Consider the following 22,657-nt stretch of genomic DNA (forward strand, 5'->3'; position numbering starts at 1 on the left):
TATCTAGAAAATAACCTACAATAATTCTTTATGGCAAATCATTAGAAATGAAGAAGTGTTTGCTATCAGTCTTTTTTTTTTTTTAATATTTTTAAATTTAATTATTTATGTTTTCTTTGAGATAGAGAAAGAGAGAGAGAGAAGGGCAGAGAGAGAGAGAGAGAGAGAGAAACAGAGAGACAGAGACAGAGATAGAGTATCCCAAGTAGGCTCCTCACTGTCAGCATAGAGCCTGACTGGGGGATTGAACTCATGAACTGTAAGATCATGGGCCAAGATCAAGAGTCAGACGCTTAACTTACTGAGCTACCTAAGTGCCCCTGTTATCAGTTTTTAAAATTGAATATTGTGCTGAAGGTCTTAGAAGATTAAGACAAATGTGAGAATACATTCATTGAAAAGAAAGAAGTAAAACTGCCATTATTTGTAGATGATTCAAGTGTCCACATAAAAAATCTGGTCAAATCTACCAAAAATTGAAACTAATGAGAGTTCAGCAAAGTTGCTGGAATAAAAATATCAGTAGATGGGCTTAGAGGGTATTATGTTAAGTGACTAAATCAGACTGAGAAAGAAATACTATGTGATTCCACTAATAAATGGAATGTTAAGGAAAAAAAAGAATAAACAAAGAGCAGAATCAGAACTATAAACACAAACTGATGGTTGCCAGAGAGGAAGGGGCAGGAGGTTGGGCAAAATGGGTGAAGGGGAGAGGGAAATACAGCCCTTCAGTTATGGAATGAGTAAATCACGGGAATAAAAACAGAGCATAAGGAATACAATGGTATTGTACAGCAATATAATGGGACAGATAGTAGTTACACTTGTGGTGAACTTGTGGTGAACGTATAAGTTTGTCAAGGGACGCCTGGGTGGATCAGTCAGTTAAGCATCTGACTCTTGATTTCAGCTCAGATTGAGCCCCATGTCGGGCTTGTTGCTGTCAGTGCAGAGCCTACTTGGGATTCTTTCTCTCACTCTCTCTCTCTGCCCCTCCCACACTCTCTTTCTCTCTTAAAAATAAACATTAAGAAAAAAAACAATTTGTCAAATCACTAGGTTTTACACCTGAAACTAACACTGTGTCAACTATACTCAATTAAAAAAAAAAAAAAAAAAAGTCAATAGTATTCCTATATACCACCAATACAGTTAGAATGTAATTTAAATGAAAGAACTAACTTTCAATAGCAAGGAAATTTATAACTCTAAAAGATATTTATAAAGGAAATTATAAATTGGAAACTTGTACTTAAGGTTTATCCATGGATGAGTGCCTGGGTGGTTCAGTCAGTTAAGCGTCTGACTCTTGGTTTGGGCTCAGGTCATGATCTCATGAGTTCAAGCCCAGAGTCAGGCTTTGTGCTGACAGTGCAGAGCCTGCTTGGGATTCTCTCTCTCTCTCTCTCTCTCTCCCTCTCTGTCTCTCTCTCTCCCCCTTCCCTGCTCATGCTGTCTCTGTCTCTCTCAAAATAAATAAACTTTAAAAAAAAAAAAAAGGAGATTTATCCATGGAGACAGATGTGATCCTAGTTCATTTATTTAACTCCTGTGTACTACACCATAATTTATGTATTCTCTTGTTTCATGGACATTTGGGTGGTTTTCAATTCTTTTTTTTTTTTTTTTTTTTTTAATTTTTTTTTTCAACTTTTTTTTTTTTTTATTTATTTTGGTACAGAGAGAGACAGAGCATGAACGGGGGAGGGGCAGAGAGAGAGGGAGACACAGAATCGGAAACAGGCTCCAGGCTCCGAGCCATCAGCCCAGAGCCTGACCCGGGGCTCGAACTCACGGACCGCGAGATCGTGACCTGGCTGAAGTCGGACGCTTAACCAACTGCTCCACCCAGGCGCCCCTGGTTTTCAATTCTTTTATGTTACAAGCAATGCTACTGCAACAAGATTTTTTTTTTAATATTTATTTATTTTGAGAGAGAGAGAGAGAGAGAGAGAGCATGAGTGGGAGGAGGGGCAGAGAGAGAGGGAGACCCAGAATCTGAAGTAGGTCCAGGCTCTGAACTGTCAGCACAGAGCCCAACTGCAGGGCTTGAACTCATAAACTGTGAGATCATGACCTCAGTCCAACACTTAACTGACTGAGCACCCAGGCACCCTTGCAACAAACAGTTTTAATAGATGGCTCCTTGGGATCATATGCAGAATTTTTTTCCAGAATATTTCTAGATGTACAATTGCTAGTTATGGAGTATGACCCTTTTTCAACTTAAAAAAAAGTTGTTTTTTTTTTTTACATTTTATTTATTTTTGAGAGAGAGACAGACAGAGCACAAGTGGGGGAGGGGCAGAGAGAGAGTGGGAGACACAGAATCCGAAGCAGGCTCCAGGCTCCAAGCAACAAGCTGTCAGCACAGAGCCCGATGCAGGGCTTGAACCCACAAACCATGAGATCATGACCCAAGCTGAAGGTGGACGCTTAACCAACTGAGCCACCCAGACGCCCCAACCCTTTTTCAACTTTTTGATATTGTCAACTTGCTCTCCAAAGTGATTTGAAGTATCACCAGCAGCAGTCTATACATGTTCCTACCACTTCACTTCTTCCTCCTTAACTCTCGTGTTGTCAAACTGGTTACATTCCCACCCCCCACCCCCCCCCACCCCCACCATCTGATAGTTATAAATGGCATCTCACTGCAAATCCCAAAAGAATGTAGACTCCCTAGGAATTATAATTTTTTCTTCCCTGCTGTTTCCTTAGGGTTACAGTTGTGCTGGTCCCTTTGTATGTACTCAAATATCTGTGGAGGAAATGAGTGAATGAAGATTCACTAGTAAGGCTGAGCATCCATGATGTGTTTATAGCTCACCAATATGTTAAAGAGGAAGCTCAAGGTATGGAAAACAAGACTATTATTATTATTACACTTGGTGTTTAAATTTTCAATATAAAATCCAGTGTGTCAACTGAGGGGAAAGTATAAATCAGGCTGCTTTAATGAGACAGAGACTGTCAGACTGTCAAAAGGAGAGTAACAGGGACCGCCCAAGCAATAGAAAAGGCACTGGGCCTGGGAATCCAAAGACCTTAGCCCAATCTCCTTCCAATTTAGGATTGAAACTTCATATATATGGTTAGATTACTTAACCTCCCTGAATCTCAGGTGTCGTCATCTTAAAATAGAGACAATGATAATAATACCCATTTGGAATCCTGAGCAGAGAACACAGAGTTCACTAACTGGACCTTAACATAAAAATAGCAACCACCACCTAACCTCAGACACCCCACCCCACACAAAATGCCTCAGTTGGCACAAAAACATTTTTATATTAGAGGTCTAGTGGAATCTATGAGCCAGATAGTACCACTACAGACCAAGTAGTAGAAAACTGGGTAGTTTCATCTGTGACATCTTCCAGCACAGCCTCAAATCCAAAGCTTCCAATTAGCTGGCATTTCTGGAACACTCTCATTCCAATCCTGCTCCCTGCTGATCTACCTACGAACCCTCTCGATTATGTAACTTGGAAGCCCTGTTTGGCTGAACACAACCCACTATATCCCTCAACCTATTTCTGAATAGTTGCTGAACTTTGTTTCCTCCCAAGGACACTCCTATTCTGAGCAGCCCTCGTAAGGAGGTTCTTCTTTCTTTCACTGTTCATGCACCCCAGCACTGAGATATGGCCACTAGCTTGTGGAAAATCCCAGTTTTCTGGGGACTGACTATTATAAATTTTGGGGGTTATCTTTAAGAAAAATATTATAAAATTATAAATACAAACATCTTCTGATACTTCTGTCTTTCACCTTGTGGGTCACTGTGCCACATTCATTGAGGACATAGGAAACCTCTACATGACCACGATATGAAGGAGGGGGTGAGTCATCCAAAACTCCAGCTTCCAAGATCTTTTCCTTCCTCAGTGCCAATGACTCTCACCACACAGCATCTGAGCAAAGCACTACTTGATCACCGGATGGACCTTGTTATAATTAGCAACAGTTCCAACTCTGAAATCCTAAATTTAAACTGTCCATTCTCTGACTACAACTCCCTGTCATGTAAAAGATTTCCATTAATTTTTTCTCCATTTGATCAGCTCCCCTCTGACATTACTTCCTTTCTCTTCCTGACTATATACTAGGCCACTAAGTAGGGTGGGGTGAGGCACCTAGGGTAAAACTTTAAGGAGGCACTCATGTTCACAGTCATGCAAGTACAGGGTATACATTATGTGTCATGATGTATTAATTTCTCACCATGACACTGAACTTTCTTGAACCCTTGCTCTTCTGTCCACAAGCTCTGTAAAACCACAGTCCTTGGTTTGGATTCATGCAATCATTCAAGGTCTCTCCCAAGCAACTGAATATGACTGAGCAAGTGATACACTACTACAGATGAAGGAAAATGCAAAGTACTGATCCTCATTCCAGGTCAGCCCTCAACTCTACCAGCAATCCTTTTGCATGTTTGTAGAACACTGTTTTTTCCCTTCCCTGCAGCAGTATGGCAGACATTGTTAGTTGTCAGCTCAATTAATACCCATTCTCTTCCTTAGTCATAGCATCTCAATTTATTGCAAGTGGCAATATGCCTAGCTAAAAGACAACTTCATTTCAGCCATGGGAAGCCATTGTGGTATAAACTGAAGTTGGGTAGGTCTTCTAGTAAAGCTCCTTAAAAGCAATACTGATGACAGAAGAGAAGCTGCTGTGTACCTGTTGTGCTCTTTTTTACCCTTTCCCTTCTCAACCCCCTGCTTTCTGCCTGGAACAAGCATCTTGGAACGAGTGGCATTTTGAAGATGGAAGCCATTGTAAGGATGGCAGAGCAAAACAAAAGGAGACTGGGTTCTTTGTGACAGCAAGGAGCTTCCAGACCTGCCCTGGAATACCTCCATCTCTATGTGAAAAAAACAAAACAAAACAAAAAAAAACTTTATCCAGTTTCAGGCACCAGTATTTCTGCTCAAACACAACTTTACCTGGTAATGCAGACAGTCATCCCAAATTTTCAGTGTTCCCTTAAAGTCTTTATTCTGCCATATTAAGTCAATTAAGTGCCAGACTCTTGGTTTCAGCTCAGGTCATGATCTCACAGTTTTGTGAGACTGAGCCCCACTGTGCTGACAGCAAGGAGCCTGCTTGGGATTCTCTCTCTCCCTCTCTCCTCTCCTGCTCCCTCATACACACACACACACTCTCTCTCTCAAAATAAAAAACTTTAGAAAAAGAAAAATATCAAGGTCATCACATGCTAAAGCACCGAAACTCCTGCCCTCAAAGACTTCATTTCCCGCCTATCTCAGTAACTTTCTTCTGTCCAAGGGAAAGCATTGTAACCAGGCTTAGCTAACCTCACCTTGTGCTTCCTCAGAACTGCCTCCTAACATCCTTTCTCTCTCCACTATAGGTAACATCTCCCTGTCTCTCCATTCTGGCCTTACAGATACCTAAATCTCTCGCTTTAAAAACAAAACAAAAAACTCACAATAATCCTTACAACCCCACGACTCCCATTAACTACGATCCTAGGCCTTTCCTTTCTTTCCCATGCAAAAAAAGCGGAGTCCGTGTGTGCCAGCTTCTCTCTCCAACTGCCCATGTACCAGCCCACAGACGACTTCCCCAGGCCCTCTGTTCCTCACTCTCCCAACCCATGGCGCCCTAACTGCCAGAGCCTCTGCACCCCTGCTTTTACTCTCCGCAGCGGTAGGGGCTGGAGCGCCCCTCCCTTATGAATCGCCTACTTTCAGGTCCCCACGGTCCAGGCTAGCCTCCTCCTTCCTCTCTCCTTCTCCTCCGTCAGCTCCTCTTCCTTCGTGTCAGGGGTGTTAGGCCCAAGAAGGAAGACCAGGGGCTCAGAGCAGGGGAGACAAGCTGTCTTCACCGAACACACTCAAATGGAAGGGACAGTTCGGGAGAGCGAGTGGGACAGGGAACCGACCCGTCCTCTGGAAGCGCCAACACCAGGGCGTCCAGGCGCCGGAGCGAGCATGGTGCCGAAAACTGCTCCAAGGCTTCTCCGGGTGTCCTTGGGAGGAGCAGTCAGGCTCCGATCCTCGCCCAGGGCGCATGCGTGAGCCATCTGTGGGAGGCCCGCGCAGCGCGCGGAGCCCATAAAAGTGGGAGCCAAGGCCCAGGTGTCAGAGACGTTCCGGGTTGTGGAGGTTGGCTTAGAGCAGGTGGGCGTACCGAACACGGTGAGTGGTGGGGTTGGGTGCCGAGGGAGTGGAGGCGACTGACTTGCAGGACAGGGAGTGGGGTGTGAGTCGTGGGTAAAGAGAGGCTGGGTCCCCCGGGATGGGCTCCTCCGGACCGGGGAAGGGGCGCGGTGGGCACGCCCGAGAGGCTGAGGACGAGGGCGCTGCAGGCCAGGCCTAAGTGATGGCCCTGGAGTGGAGCTCCTGGGCACAGCCCGTCACGTTCGAGGCGCTGCGGCAAGTTCTCTCCTGGCCTCAGTCTTCACTCTGTGCTGCTGCTGCTGCTGCTGCTGCTGCTGCTGCTGCTGCTGCTGCTTGGGGAAGCCGAGACTTGTTTGTGCGAGATGCGGCCCGGGCTTGTGGGCAACGCTGCCCGGGTCCCCAACGCCGCGCAGCCCTGTGTCCGCGATCCCAGGCCAGCCAGAAGAGGTGAGGACCCTTCCACCCAGACTTGGAATTCTGGAAGGGAAACAGGAGAACTTCTCCGTTAACTGTAGTGTATGACACTTGAGTGCGACTGCCCCTTCCTAAATATGAACACCTGTCTTTCAGCCTAGGACATGAACGCCTCTTCAGAAAACGCACATTTCGAGGGCAGTAACGCCAGACCCTTTTTTTATGTGCACGCCATGGGCCAGCAGCCTTACCTGAGTCCGTGGTGCCAGAGTCCCACCTATAATCCATTCTCTGTTCCTGGGGCAGGTAAGCAGTCCAAGAAGTTCAGTGCGGTTAGAGACCCTACCCCCTAAAGCAACGCCTGAGGTTTTCTGATACTTGAATCCATGATCTCCCTTTCCTCACTCTGTCCTGACACAGAAGAGATTATGGCAGCACATAGGGGCAGTGTTTGAAGTTCCCCATTTTAATAGGTAACATTTGACTTCTAGCTATATGCCGGTTATTCTGCTAAATACTGGACGTAGGTTCTCTCATTTGACCTCAACAACCTGATGGACTAGGTATTATTGCTGTCTTTGTTTCACAAATGGGAGAACTGAGGCTCGGAGTCTGGGACTTGCCCAGAGTTACACAGGAGTCAAACCAAAATTTTATTAAACTAGTCTAGTAGAGGGACCTAGAGCTCCTAGTCCCTATAATTTTTTTTTAACAAGGCCTAAAGATTCTAAGAGCTATTATGGTAAGGTAAAAAAAAAGTACTCTGGGAGAAGTATGGCAAAACTTAAATGTTTGGGAGGTGGACATCTAGGATTTCATGCATTACGGGGTGGAAGAGGGCTTTAGGCAGTGCAGGAGAATCCATGGGGTGATTCTCCCTTCTCACACCTCCAGTAGCAAAGATAATGTTAAACCTATTCTTCTGTGTACCCTGTTGTAGATGAAGCATGTTGTGTATCTTATGCAACTGTTTTCCAAGGAGAAAACTAGGTGTGATAAGGATTTCTTTTGAGTTCATCAGTCACTGATCCCACATGAGTAGAATTTTTAGTCCAAGGAGCTCCTGGTGGCAGCCGTTTTATAGCTGTAGTCTGAGCAATAAGGAATTCTGCCAGCATATGGTCTACGGACTTCAGCTCCTCACTGTCTCCAGCAAGACGGCCCACTTGACATATTTTGGACTTGTACCTCCACATGAGCTTAAAGAAATTTTTATATATAAGCATTCCGTTAGCTCTATTTCTCTGGTGATCCCCTAATTAATACAGATGTTGAAATGTGATTTTGGAATGGTAGATGAAGGAATTATATGAGGAAAACTCTTGAGGTCAGAGGGTGGGAAATTCCTAAAAGAAATGCATATTGTACCTTAAACTTTCTTTGAATTAAAAGGCTGAGATTCCATACTTGTGCAGTTTGTTCATGTGATTCACTTTCAGGTTTGTTTATTTATTTAAAGTTTGAGAGAGAGTGCCCATACAAGCAGTACAGCGGCAGAGAGAGAATCCCAAGCAGACTCCATGCTGTCAGTGCAGAGCCGGAGGCAGGCTTGATCTGGCAAACTGTGACATCATGACCTGAGCCAAAATCAAGAGTCAGACACCTAACCAACTGAGTCACTCAGGCGCCCTTCACCTTCAGGTTTAAAATATTTGTCCTAAGAGTTGTGATTTAGAATTAAAGTGGTGAGTACTGGAAGTAGGACTCAGATTTATCTTGCTTATTTGCTTGTTTGTTTTAATTGCAATCAAACTCAGAGATTTTAGGAATTACTGTCTTGTGTAACCTAGAACGGCAAGAAAGAAGCCACTTCAGGTTGGCTAAATAGGGAATCAAAAGACATAATCCATATTAGTACTTATTTCCCTTTATTTCTAGGTTTTGACTTTCTCTGTATTAATCTCATACTTAGCCATTTCAAAGTGGCAAAGATGGTTACAGCATTCCTAGGCCTGTAATGATTTTATGGCTAGGGGTCTCAGAGAAGAGCCCACTCTTCCAGTAGATTCAATGAGTTCCAAAGCTCACTGTCAGTGGTCTGGCTTTGTCACATGCCCTCCTTGTTCTACTTACCAAGCCAGGAATATGGACCAGTCTCCTTAATCAGTCTAGGTTATATGCCCCATGTTGAAGGTGTATAAGCCAGTCATATTCCATTTGGACATAGAAGGTCTCTCCATTTTCAAAGGAGCTTGAAGGGCCTATTGCCAAGAGACGAATGGATGCCAGTATGGAAAGATAAATGTTGACTATAGATTCACTGAAGATAATTTACATCATTTTTGGATAAAGTTAGTTAAGTAGGAAATGAGAGGAATGTATTAGAACTTGTCAAATAGCTGGATAAAATTGTGTATTAAACACATTTGCATTTCCTTGATGACAGATGATGTGAAGCATGTTTTCATATGTATATTTAGGAAGTTTAATCTGTGTATTTTCTTTGGTGAGATGTCTGTTAAGGTCTGAAGCCTCTTTTTTAATCAGGTTCTTTTCTTTTTTCTTTCTTTTTTTTATTTTTATTTTTTTTTTAATTTATTTTGAGAGAGACAGAGGCAGCATGAGCAGGGGAGGGGCAGACAGGGTGGGGGAGAGAATCCCAAGCAGGCTCCACACTGTCAGCACAGAGCCTGATGTGGGGCTTGAATTCATGAACCACAAGATCATGAGATGAGCCAAAATCAAGAGTCAGATGGATGTTTAACTGGCTGAGCCACCCAGGCACCCCCTAATTGGGTTATTTTCTTAATGTTTTAAGGGTTCTTTGTATATTTTGGGTAACTGTCCTTTATCAGTATTTTCTCACAGTCTGTGACTTTTCACTCAGTTGACAATATCAGTATCTTTTGCAGAGTTTTAAATTTTAATGAAGTCAGCTTTCAGTTCTTTCTTGCATGCATCATATATGCCACTAGTATTTTGTATAAGAAGTCATCACTATACTTAAGGACATACAGGTTTTCTGTTATCTTCTAGGTCTTATAGTTTCTGCATTTTACATTGAGGTTTGTGGTCCATTTTAAGTTAATTTTTGTGAAGGGTGTTTAAGGTCTTTTTCTAGAATCACTTTTTGCACGTGTATGTTCAGTTGTTCCAGGATGGTTCATTGAAAAGACCATCTTTGCTCCATTGTTTTGTCTTTGCTCCTTTGTCAAACATCGGTTAATTACACAGGTCTGGGTGTGGGCTCTCCAGTCTATCCTATTGATCTGTTGGTAACTTCTTAAGTGTTTGGTAGTCTTCAATGGGCCCTTCTGGGCCTGTACTTTTTGTTCTAGAAGGTTATCAGTTGATTTTTTTCTTTAATAGATATAGGTCTATGTAGATGTCCATTTCTACTTGTATGAGTCTAGCAAACTCTGTCTTTCAAGGAATTGGTCCATTTTGTGTAGGTTATGAAAGCTGTGGTAATAGAGTTCATAGTATTCCTTCCATCTTTTTAATGTCCATGGGATCTGAAGTGGCACCCTCTTTCATTTCTGATACTAGTCATTTGTGTCTTCCCCTTTTTCACTCAGTGAGCTGGCTGGTGGTTTATCAACTTTATTGATCTTTTCAATGAACCAGCTTTTTTATTTTATTTTTTTATTGATTCTGTTGTCAATTTCATTAATTCTGCTTTAACTTTTATTTTCTTATTCTTTGAATTTAATTTGCTCTTTATTTTCTAGTTTCTGAGATAGAGACTATATAATTGATTTTCAAATCTTTTCAATTTTGTAAATTTCCCTCTAATCATTACTTCCATGTCATCCAACAAATTTTGACAAGTTCTATTTCATTTAGTTCAAAAATCCTTTTTTTTTTTTTTTTTTTTTTTTTGAGTAGGCTTTGTGCTTATCACAGAGCCCAGTGCCAGTGCCACTCATGACCCTGAGATCAAGACCTGAGGTGAGACCAAGAGTTGGACGCTTAACTGACTGACTCACTCGGCACCCCTAGCTCAAAATCTTTAAATTTCTCCTGAGATTTCTTCATTGACTCAGTGTTACTTAGTATTTAATCTCAAAGTATTAGGTGATTTTACAGCTATCCTTGTTTTCTATATTCAGTTGTAGGCTAAGAGCAGACACTGTATGATTAATATACTTTTTAATTTGTAAAAGTGTTTTTTTATGGCCCACAGTATGTACTGTCTTGGTGAGTGCTCCATGTGGGTGTGAGATGTGTATTCTGTTGAATAAAGAAGTCTGTGGATGTCCATTATTTCCAGTTGGTTAAGCGTACTGTTGAGTTCAGCTGTCCTTACTGATTTTGTACACCTGCCACATCTGTCCTATTCTGATACAGGAGTATTAAAATCTCCTAGTGGTAATAGTGGGTCATTCTATTTCTCCATGTATTTCTATCACTTTTGGCCTCACATAGTTTCACCCTCTGTTAAGGGCATGCACTTTAGGGAGGGATTGTTACGTTTCAGTGAAGAATTGATGTTTCATGTAATGCCACTCTTTATCCCTGATCACTTTCCTTGGTCTGAAGTCTGCTCTGTCTGAAAGAAATACAGCTTGTCCCCTTTCTTTTGATTAGTATTAACACGGTACATCTTTTTCCATTCCTGTCTTCATATTTAAAGTGAATTTTTTTTTTTTTGTAGACAATACAGTTTTTGCCTTTTAGGGTGTCTTGTAATGTTTTATTAATTGCCAGGCATTCTGTACTGCATAAAAGGAAGTGCTCTAAATAGGCTTTTAGTGACATGGTAAGTTGTGGAGGTAGGACAGGGACCATGGTGCTATGGTTATAGAAGGACTGTGATTTTAGGTCTCAGTCTTTTAGTGAGATTGTGCCTTTGGACTATGAACTATGCCTTCTCCCATTGGGCAGGGAAGGGTGGTTAGGGTGGTTTGAGATAAGTATTTGCTTACACCCTGATCAGTTAGGCTCTGGTCAACTAGCTTGTCCTGAGGTCTGGTGTTAGTGTTGGCTGGAGTTCTCCTTGTGTATGTCACAGTGGTTCCTCTTCTCTCCTCTTCCTGTGGGATCTTTCTCCTAGATTTAATGTAAGAAACTGGTTGAGCTACTGTAGATAAAATTCAAAAAAAGCAAAGGGCAGCAGGGGATGGGGGAGGATTCCCTATGAATGGATCCCCTTGAAGTTTTTAACAATCAGATTTGTTCTCCTTGAGCCTGCAATTTGTCAGTAACAATAGTTCAGGCTTCCCTGTCCCACTACTAATTCCCATGGAATTTTTATCTCTTGGGTTTATACCCCTCTAAGTTGCACTTATCTGCATTCACATATCTCTCCAACACTGGGGTAGCACTTTGCCTATAACCTACTGCTATGAAGGGTCTGGGAAGAATTCTTGATTTTTTCAGTTCACCTTTTTACTTTGTGTGGAGTAAATGACTTCCAAACTTCTTACATATCCAGAATCAAACTCTACCAGCTTTTAATATTAATTAGACATGCAGTACTCATAGGTGTGCAATTGAAATAGAGGGACAAATTCATGCTTTTATAAATAGGCTGATTTTGATTCAATATTAAGTTCTGTTTGCATCCATTCCCTCCTTTGTATAATAAGATGAATTAGTTTTCTTTTGACATTGGCCAACATCTCCCCATTTCTCCCACCACCCAGCCCCTGGCAACCACCATTCTACTGTTTCTGAGTTCATCTTTTCTAGATTTTACATGTAGGTGAGATGATATGGCATTTGACTTCCTTTATTGAACTGACTTCTCTTAGGAAAAGCCCTCAAGGTCCATCTGTTATCACAAGTGGCAAGATTTCCATTTAAAAAACAAAAGGTTGGGGCACCTGGGTGGCTCAGCGGGTTAAGCATCTGACTTTGGCTCAGGTCATGATCTCATGGTTCATGAGTTCAAGTCCCACATCAGGCTCTGTGCTGACAGCTCAGAGCCTGGAGCCTGCTTTGGATTCTGTGTGTGTGTGTATCTCTCTCTGCCCCTCCCCAGCTCACGCGTGCGCCCTCTCTCTCTGTCTTTCTCTCTCAAAAATAAATAAACATTAAAAAATTTTTAAGAAAAAAAAAGCAAGTGGGCATGGGTGGCTCAGTCGGTTAAGTGTCTGACTTTGGCTCAGGTCATGATCTCACAGTTTGTGGGTTCGAGCCCTACATCAGGCTCTGTGCTGACATCTCAGAGCCTGGAGCCTGCTAAGGATTCTGTGTCTCCCTCTCTCTCTCTCTCTCTCTGCCCCCTCTCCCACTCATCTCTCTCTCTCAAAAATAAATAAACATTTAAAAAGTTAAAAAAAAAAAAAAAAAAGAAAGAAATGTTTTAGGGCACCTGGGTGGCTCAGTTAAACATCGACTCTTGATTTCAGTTCAGGTCTTAATCTCAAGGATGTGAGTTCAGGTCCTGCACTGGGCTTTGTACTGGGTGTGAAGCCTATTTAAAATGTGTGTGTGTATATATATATGTATACAGATACATATGTGTGTATAATATATATATATGTATGTATATATATGTATATATATGTATGCATGTATATGTATATATATATATGTATATATATTATACACACACATACAGCTGTATACAGATACAGATGTATCTGTACACACACACACACACACACACACACACACACACACACAAAAGATTTTGGTAGCAGTTGGAAGAAGTAGGGAAGGAGGGATTTCCAGTAAAGTGAAGAGAAGTTGGCCTGTGGGGAATCCACATATGGCTAGAGCCTACAGGCTTAGTGGGACAGGGAGATGATACAGATACAAATCAGATAATAAGGGCCTTTATGGTACCCTAAAGAATGGGGTCATTGTTCCTCATTTCCTGAATGGCAGTGATAAGCCCTTCAAATACTGTGTCTGGAGTGAGGAGGGGTCACAGTTGAGTCAGAAATAAAATTCTGGGGGCACCTGGCTGGCTCAGTTGGTGGAGCATCTGACTCTTGATGCTCAGGGTCATGAGTTTGAGCCCCATGCCCCACAGTTGGGTAATCTCTACAGTTGGGTGTAGAGATTACTTAAGAAAAGAAAAAGATAATTCTGGAGGTAGTATGGACTACAGACCTGTGAATGTCAGAGGGATGGGTAAAGGAAGTTACTAGTAGTTACTGAGGTAAAAACATAGGAGAGGACTTCAAAGTCCTTCGCATGGTAGAAGAGGGAAGGTATTACAAAGAGTAGCCATGGATTTTGATTAGTGAGTGACAAAACTTTAACACCTATGTTTTTGCAGTAAGTGGCTGAATAGGGTCCTGTAGTAGATTCTACTGGCAGAGATCTGCTATTATGGTATTTTGTTCCACTGTATGATATGGTACAACATATGGTAGGAAGTTATCTGAGTCATGAACTTCATTCTGTTGGCTTCTAACCTCTATAGACAGTGTTGAACTCCCAACGTGAGACTTATCTGTTTACTTTCAATACAGAAAGAAACCCATGAGCTTGTATGTATAAATACATCAGGCCAGGTCCGACAGGCATTTTGATGCAGTCTCAAACAGTGAAATTGAGTTCATAAGATCAACTTCACTATATTGAGTAAACTGCCTCATAAACACTGATCTGAGTATAATTACTGCTTTTATATACTAAGTAGAGGTTTTATCTTAACTTTGTTAATCGTATACATCTGTTTTGCAAAAGCAAATGCCTTTCCTTAAATGAATTTGTATGAGAGAAATGTGTCTGTCATTCCTGGCACCACTGCACTGTTTACCCCTAAAGAGTGGAAAATGGGGGAAGATGTGTGTATGTGTGAATGAATAGTGCTGAATGAACAGGTTTAGAAAGGCTTGTACATACAAAGGACTTTTGTTCTCCTTTGCTCTATAAGAGCTGACATAATTATTCTTTCTTCAGCCACAACAATCCGGAATTATGCTTAGTGGGTGCTTGGTCTCTTTGAAAAACCACCACTACTAAGTAGGGGTGATTCATGATATGTTATCTGATGGTCTGGCAACCAGTCAGAACAGATGCCTGCTCTTGTAGTGAAGGAGGGTGCTGGAGGCCCCACTGTTCTGGTCATTGCCCTTTCACTTGTTGAATCCTGAGGGGAGAAAGTGGGGGGCCATTAGCTACCAACTAGCATGGAAGAAATGCCATATTTTAACACTTGGTGTGGCCACTTGGCTGTGTACTGGCTGAATGTTGGGACCAGCTGCAGGAGACAGAGTGACTACTGTATTCTCTTTCCAGGTTTCAGAAATGGAAGTCTGCATTTTCCATATTCAGTGGTACTCAGTGAGTATCCTGGCTTCCTTGTTCCTCAGTCACCATTGCCCACTACACTTAACCGACGACCTATGTTTTATAACACAGTACATTTCCAGCACTGTAGTGGCTATGGAAAGAAAAAGAAAACGAGAGAGACTCAGACTGAACCTCAGCAGGCTGAGAACATGACTCAGAAACAAGACACCCACTCAGAAGGTGATATGGTGACCAGTATCCCTACTTCTAATATTGACATAGAAATGGACGACATTCCTGAAGAAACAGATGGCGTTTTGTCTTCTGTTGCCCAAAAGAGGGAGCTACACGGTAAGAGCCCTTCTAATAACAGCCTGTATAGGACATCACCTCAAGGAAGCTATGCATCTGAGAAAGAGAAAATGAGGCTAGAACAGAGCAAAGGATCCCTTGTAACGCAGTTCTTGAAGACTTTGAAGGAAACTATGCGTTTGTATGACCTAGCTTATGGTAAAGCCATGCCAGAGAAGATGGTGCAGGACAATAGGATTTCACAGAGTTCTTGGGAAAATAGAACTTTCCCTCATGAGGGTACAGAGGGCATTACATGTAAAGATGAAGAAAGCACTGTCTGGTTGGAGCAGTGTCATGATGTAAGACATGATGATGTGGTAAAGTTGGGCTCCATCATGAATATGAACTTGGGTAAAGAAAAAAGCTATGCAGCTGCTCCCCAATTCCTATCTTCTCCAGATGAGGCAAAAGACAGAGATAGAATCCAGGATACCCTGAACTCAAATCTGTGCCTGTCTTCTGGAGATGGCAATAAGCTCCAGCAGGAAAGGCCGGTCTGCTCCAGCAATAAAGCCATTGAGGACCTGAGCCTACAGTCCAATCCCAGAGTCCCCTTCGCATTGAGGAAAGCATGCTAGACAATGGTAGTGGGGGCCATGGCTTCCCTGTGAACATGAATGAAGTTGAAGTGATACAGAGCAACAGCTACCCTGAGAATTATGTCCCTCCTCCTATCTCGCTGGCCAAGTTCAACCAGGCTGATGGAGGCATTCAGTGTGATATGAGCCGGTGGCAGGATGCAGAGCTGGAGCAATCCCCTGAGCAAATGCTTTCCAAAGATGAGTCATGACCAGACTACAAAACTAAGGGATCACAGAGAAAGTCAATCAGGAATAGGAAATTGAACACAAATGAAGAAAAAATGACCATAAATGATGAGATTGAGGAGTATCATGAGAACTTCAAAAAGTGTGCCAAAATTAAAAAGACTGTGAAAGGCAGAAAGCAGAAAACCCTGAGCAACTTCTCAAGTGGTAACACAGTGTATTTGTTGAAGAAAATGCTGCCTTGAACACTGTTCTTCCCGAGGATTCAGAAGACTGTGAGTTGGAAGAGGAAGTTGAAGGTGAAATGTATGAGGTAGAATGCCTCTTTGAAGAAGTTAGTCCACCAGACCCTATGAATTCCTCAAAAAGAAGGATTTATTGCAATGCCAGCAGGATAATCAGGATGCCACCTGAGTGGTCTCTCCCTCCTCAACTTATCGTCTGGCCCACCAGAAATAAGGACAGGTTAAAGCATGTTGAATATGAGAGCATCCCTATGGTGTATGAAGTGACAGGACAGGATGGCAGGATCCAAAGGGAACGTATGATGGCCATGCAGAAGGGACTGGAGTCTAAGACAGCCTCTCACAAGTCATGGGAATGTAAGTGACTAATGGGCTGATCCTATTTGGTTGTCTGTGGTGGTTCCATACTGCATCCTGGAGGCAAAGGCAGCCGTACATCAATAGTATTTCTCCATTTTGAAAGTATGTTCTTAAACAATTATAGATGCCCATGTGTGCAGGATTGGCAGAGATCCCAAGTCTGAGGTCCTGCATTCCAGGAAATTGTAATGTAATTTGAAATAAAGAGCTGTAGCAGATGATGGAGAGCTGGTTGGTCTTAAAGGACAGTGGGGTTGAGAGAGCAAAGGAGAGATGGACATTGAGGTAGGTGGTTGCTGAGAATGGGCAGTCCATGTGGAGGCAGTGAATTGTGATACAAATTTGGGGACTGTGGTTTGAAGTGGGAATGGAGACAGCAGCATTGAGCTTATCAAATGGGCAGCCAGAGCAGGTCAAGTGTGTTTCAGGGATTGAGCTTGAGACCAGCCGGCCAGAGGGGAGACCTATGTTGAGTTGAGAAGGTAGGTCTAAGCAGAATGGGCTAAAGTAGTAGATATTTTCCTTTCTAGATGTTTTTCCTCTAGGCAATAAGGAGGTGCCAAAGCAAACTGAATAAAGGACAGGAAGAAATATGCTCTAGGAATCTTCAGCTGGCAGTACAGTGTAGGAGGAATTTGAACTCTGCCTATATGGCTAAAACCCCTGTATAAAGTCAGTTTAAGTGAACTTTGGATATAAAATGATGAGGGTCTTAACTCTCATGGGAGTAAAAGTTTTACATCTCAGAGAATTCATTAACGAAATTGACTCCTTAAGAATAGAAGGCTGGGTTTTGAACTTGAGTACCTAGAAAAAATGGTAACATCTGTGGTAAAGTAAACTTGGGAAGGGAATTTGTTTTGCTTTATGTGTGGCTGTCAGTGGGAGGACTGGACCAGCAGGTCATGCACACCTGGTTGAAGCTGGAGTTTGGATCACCGTATTTTTAGGGAGGGGGCTCAAACGAGTGGGAAGGGTCCAAAATAGAGCCTGGGGGATGATTATATCTGGGGTGCAAAAGTGAAATGAAGCAGGTAAGGGATGAATGGGATGCATAAGGACCTGCAGGAAATTTAATTAAGCTCAGTCTTAGCTCCTAAACCAGAACACTGGCCATCTTACCTTTAGTCTTCTTAAAGTCTCATTTGCCTCTGCTGTCATTTCTCATCAGTGTGTAGGAATCCATTTTTTCCATCCTATCACAGCCCTGTGAAGAAGATAACCTCAATTTACTCTTGGTTATGCAGTGGAGATGGTAATTTTCAGGGTGAACCTCTAGATTATGTCTGTTACATTTTTTTATTGCTAAGGACTGTAGAATGATATAGAATAGGATCTTGAAAAATAGGTTTTCTTGAAAGATGTATTATTTATTTATTTATTTGTTTGTTTATTTATTTATTTATTTTTTGCCATTGTTTTTTTAAGCAATTTGGGTTATTTGCTGTATGAATCACTTCTTCCCTCAGGTAACTGTGAGAGATGGAAAAGCAAGGTACCTTACAAAGTTTCAAACAGATTTGAGGCATATGCTGTAAAGTTTAGGAAACAGCCAGCAGGTATAGAGTTGGTATCTATCCTGTGTCCAGTTTTCAATGTCATGATTAGCTTTTAGGGCTTTGTTTCGGGTTTCCTACTCAGTGCATGTTCTGTCCTCTAAAACTAACACTGCTTGTGGGCAGTGAAAAATGGCAGCATTCTAACTGGGTAGTAGACCTGTATCTATATAGATTCTTGGGGCGCCTGGGTGGCGCAGTCGGTTAAGCGTCCGACTTCAGCCAGGTCACGATCTCGCGGTCCGTGAGTTCGAGCCCCGCGTCAGGCTCTGGGCTGATGGCTCGGAGCCTGGAGCCTGTTTCCGATTCTGTGTCTCCCTCTCTCTCTGCCCCTCCCCCGTTCATGCTCTGTCTCTCTCTGTCCCAAAAATAAATAAAAAATGTTGAAAAAAAAAAAAAATATATAGATTCTTGCTCACAAGCAGATTGGAGCCTAAGCCTTTTCATTCTGTGGAGTGTCATTTTTATGTCAGTTTTCCACATTTAATTCACCAGTGCTGTTATGGTAGTGTGTTGTATGTTATATGGGATTTTGTAAGTTATCCTGCTGGTTCAAAGTGTCCCAGGTTAGAGCTAGTAGAGCTGGGCACTGGAAGTTCAGGATCTCCCTTAAAAGTTCAGGATCTCCCTTAAAGGTCTAGTAGTTTGACAGGCTTCTTTTCACACTGGGTCTTGGCATTGAGTATCCCTGCCACACCTTCAACCCCTAGGCCTGGGGTGTCAGGGAGAAAGTGCTTATTGGCTTTTTAAATGGGCCATTCCTGCCTTGCAGCAGTCATAAAGTAAAGATTGATAATCATGCTCCAGCAAAATGTTAAGACCTTTAGCTTTATCCTAAAGATGAAAATTAAAGATATTAGTAATGATTCTTTGTATAAGATATCTTGAGTTTTACAGCTGATTTAAGGAACTGTATTATTCTATTATTTTACAGGAAACAAATACTGAGTTCCAGCTCCATAAAAGAACTAAATATTGCATCATTATGGTGGTTTAGAACATGTGATCATCCATTGATTTAATCTAATAAAGCTGTTACACCAACAAACAAGAAAATATGACATTGTAAAGCCTTTGCAATTAAAAGATATAAAACAGCAAATAAATTGAATTGTGTATGTGTGATTCTCAAGCATTTTGCTCCCGTCTCAAAATGGCCACATCACTGGTAACACCAACAGAGTTGGGTCATTCCTGAATACTTCTGCCATGTCTATTACTGTCTTATAATCTCAGGGACCTTTAAATATGGGGAAAAGGATGGCAGAGTTGAGGACAGACTAAATAGATGGATTCCCCATGAACAGGAACTACCCTGAAGAGAGAGACGGTACCTTTTTCATTTTTTATAAATGGAAACCAAGCATATGGTAGGTCCACTGATGGGTATGTCCCATGGTGGTTTGTAGTATGTTACTTACTTCCAGTGTACACTTGTAGAAACAAGGGAAACTTTAGGCAAACAAGAGTTCCTTATACTCAGAACCTATGACCTAGATGGTAAATTTGTGGAACCAGTCTTCTCCCAATAAAAGATACAGGTTAAGTCTGTGGCTAGGTGCCAAAATGTTTACATGTGGATGAAAGCTGTCCTAAGAGTAATTATAAGATATAGGTATTTGGCAGATATGGAGAGGCTAGGGTAACCTCTTGGAAGGGCTCTCTGAGTGATCGTATCAACAATATTTTGATACATATGGATGGATCCACTCAATATTGCCTCTAAGTTGTCCAGTGATTTTAACTATATATATATATATATTTTTTTTTTACTACATTTTTATATTTTTAACTCCATATGGTAACAAAGTATCTCTCAAGATGGATTAAGGAGATGGTAAAAAGTGATGGCACTGCATGTTTTCAGATGAGATGCAAAAAGGCAAGCAAAAGATGATATGGTTTCTAAAGCTGGTCTTATGAGAAGATCTGACTTATTTCCTGCCTAACTCCTATTTAAAAGATGGAGTAGATATTCTAGGAGAATATCTGTGACCCCTATCCCCACCCATGGCTGGATTATGTGACTCTGCTATGTGTCTTCTAGTAACACCTGCATTTTCATTTTCATAGCCCATTATGTGACATATCACAGGAGAGTTACGTTTTCAACCTTGAGACCATGTATTCCTTAGGGCTATAGGTTATTGTCTCCAGTAGATTATCTCCATGGAATAGTTAGTATAGAGCCTGGAACATCATATGCACTCAAGTATTTGTGAATGAATGGCTTAGTGTCAATTTAAATGAACAGTTTTGTCCTTGGCCCTGTTCCCACCAACATTCCAAGCCCAGAACATAACTGAAATGGGAAGGCTGGAATAACTGAACAATAAGGAACACTTGAGTCCAGATAATCCAACTTCTGAGCTTATTTGGGAACTACAGGAAGGCATTCCACTACTCTAACTCCCTACCAACAGTTCTGGTTCATTCAAATTCCAACAGTCTGATTCATTCACCTATAAATCCCCATGAGAAGATTAAAGAGTGTGGTTTTTCATTAATGTGTTAATAGGAGTTGAATCTGATTGCTTTTTTGACACCTGTGAAATAGGAGTTTGAAGTGTGGGTAAACTAATTCAAGGCATTTAAATGGACCATAACTGGGGCTCTCTGGCTAGTAGGAAGATATTGGACCCTAGAAGTTAGGAAAGATGGTAATGCCGGTATATGGAAGAGGAAACAGAAAAAGAGGACAACTCCAATGAACACTTCCCTGCTTTGTAATCCCTCTCGAAGTCTTTATTCTAGAGGCCAGATGAGAAGTCAAGTATAGGTTTGGAAACTGGAGTCCAAAATGAAGGGTACATCCTGATACCACCTTCCGTTTCATTTTCCCAAGCGGTTATTATACCCCGTGGCACATTTAGTTCCTTAGGTTTAGACTCTGACATGAAGATTTGTGTGCAGGGAGTGCTTTAATGGAGAGTGCTTTGGGGAGTAAAATCTCTGAAGGGGCAAAGAAAGAATGATTAAGCATAGGGAAGAAGTTTGGATATGATGCAGCAACAAAGACCTCAGCCAATCCAATTGGGAGCTCCTGAGCTGCAATGATCCTGCAGAATTTTCTCAACTGGGGTAAGAGGACACCCCTATACCTGTGCACTGACCAGTCACTGATACAGGATGACCCTTAGAAAGGAAGCATGACCTTGGGTACTGCGGCTTTCTTCAAGAAAGATCAAATCCCTGGATAGGGGAAGTCAGTTGTAAGTTGTCAGTTGTTAGCCATCCCAGCAGGTGGGAGGGTAAATATTTTAGTCCGAAAGTCAGCAGTGGGAACTAGGCAGATACCAGTAGCACAACAAAGCATCCACTACAACTTCCAAATCAGGTTCCAACTGGAGCATGTAACCGTACTTCTAATAAATTCACATTCTGTTAGAAGTCTAGGGGCACCTGGGTGGCTCAGTCGGTTGAGCATCTGACCAGCTCGGGTCATGATCTCATGGCTCAGAAGTTTGAACATTGGGCTCTGTGCTGGCAGTGTGGAGACTGCTGGGAATTCTCTCTCTCTCCTCTCTCTCTGACCCTCCCCAACTTGTGCTTTCTCTCTCTCAAAAGAAATAAACTTAAAAGAAGTTGAATCTAGAGGTGCACCTGGGTGGCTCAGTCAGTTTAGTGTCTGACTCTTGATTTTGGCTTAGGTTATGATCCCATGGTCATGAGATTGAGCCCCATGTTGGGTTCCATGCTCAGCATGGAGCCTTCTTGAGACACTCTCTCTCTCTCTCTCTCTCTCTCTCTCTCTCTCCCTCCCTCCCTCTCTGCCCCTGCCCTGCTTGCACACGAACATGCACATGCAACTCTCTCTCAAAATAAACAAAGTTGAGACTAGAACATGAAACAAGATGGTCTCTGCCCAAAAGAAGCTTCCAGACATGTCACTAATTTCAACAAACGTAGTGGCTTAAAACAATAACCGTTGACTTCCGGTTTCTGGACTAGCATATGAGGAGATAAGAAGTCTTTTTATTTAGATTCAGGTTAGTTAATATACAGGATAGTATTGGTTTCAGGAGTAGAAGGGAGTCTTCACTCTTTCCTGAGAAGTAAAAAGAACTAAAAAATTACCAAATCTCCCTAAATTCATCAAAGAATGGAGGTCATGACAAAACCGCTGATCCAAAAATTGGAGAGAGAGGCAGACACGGAAAATCACAACTTCCCATAGCAGAAGCCTCTGTGGGAGATAGGTGCGCTAGGGTAGGATATCGAATGTAACAAGTGGACCATTTTGGTGTTGATGTGAGAGGTGGGGTTGTGGACACAGAATATATGGGTAATCTCTGTAGTTTCTGCTCACTTCCATTGTGAACCTAAAATGGATCTGAAAAAAATAAGTCTGAATTTTTTAAAAAATGAAAAATAAAAGCATCACCCATTTATCATCTCATAGGTCTGTAGTTCAGAAATCTGGGTAGAATAGATTCTCAGCTTAGCACTTTGTAATGCCAAAATGAGGTGTGGGCAGGGCTAGGCTATTACCTGAAGGCTGTGGAGAAGAATATGTGCCCAAGGTCATTTTGACTTTTAGCAGAAGTGAGTTCCCTGCAAGTACTGTAGGACTGAGGTGACCATTTCCTTGCTGGCTGTTGACTACGATTGCTTTTACCTCTTGGAAGCTGCCCCATTTCCTTGCTATATGGCCCCTTCCTTTTTTT

At 42.1% G+C, this 22,657-nt stretch overlaps 1 protein-coding gene across 3 annotated transcripts in view; it reads right to left on the bottom strand.

Annotated features, from left to right (window-relative positions):
* Positions 1-1,683: 1,683 nt before the first annotated feature.
* The window catches only part of LOC144614862 (retinitis pigmentosa 9 protein-like), a 42,268-nt gene continuing 21,294 nt past the window's right edge, over positions 1,684-22,657 (bottom strand). For 2 of the 3 annotated variants that reach the window (XR_014137309.1, XR_014137310.1), the window contains 2 exons: positions 17,557-17,641; positions 10,333-11,564 (listed from right to left, as the gene is read on the bottom strand). The gene's annotated coding sequence lies outside the window, so the exon portion shown is untranslated. Of the gene's footprint in view, positions 6,636-10,332; positions 11,565-17,556; positions 17,642-22,657 lie in introns of those variants that run through there. The other variant, XR_013553096.2, reaches the window with a different exon arrangement.

This window comes from Panthera onca, chromosome A2 (genome assembly GCF_046562875.1).
Source record: "Panthera onca isolate mPanOnc1 chromosome A2, mPanOnc1 haplotype 2, whole genome shotgun sequence".
Taxonomy (NCBI): Eukaryota; Metazoa; Chordata; class Mammalia; order Carnivora; family Felidae; genus Panthera; species Panthera onca.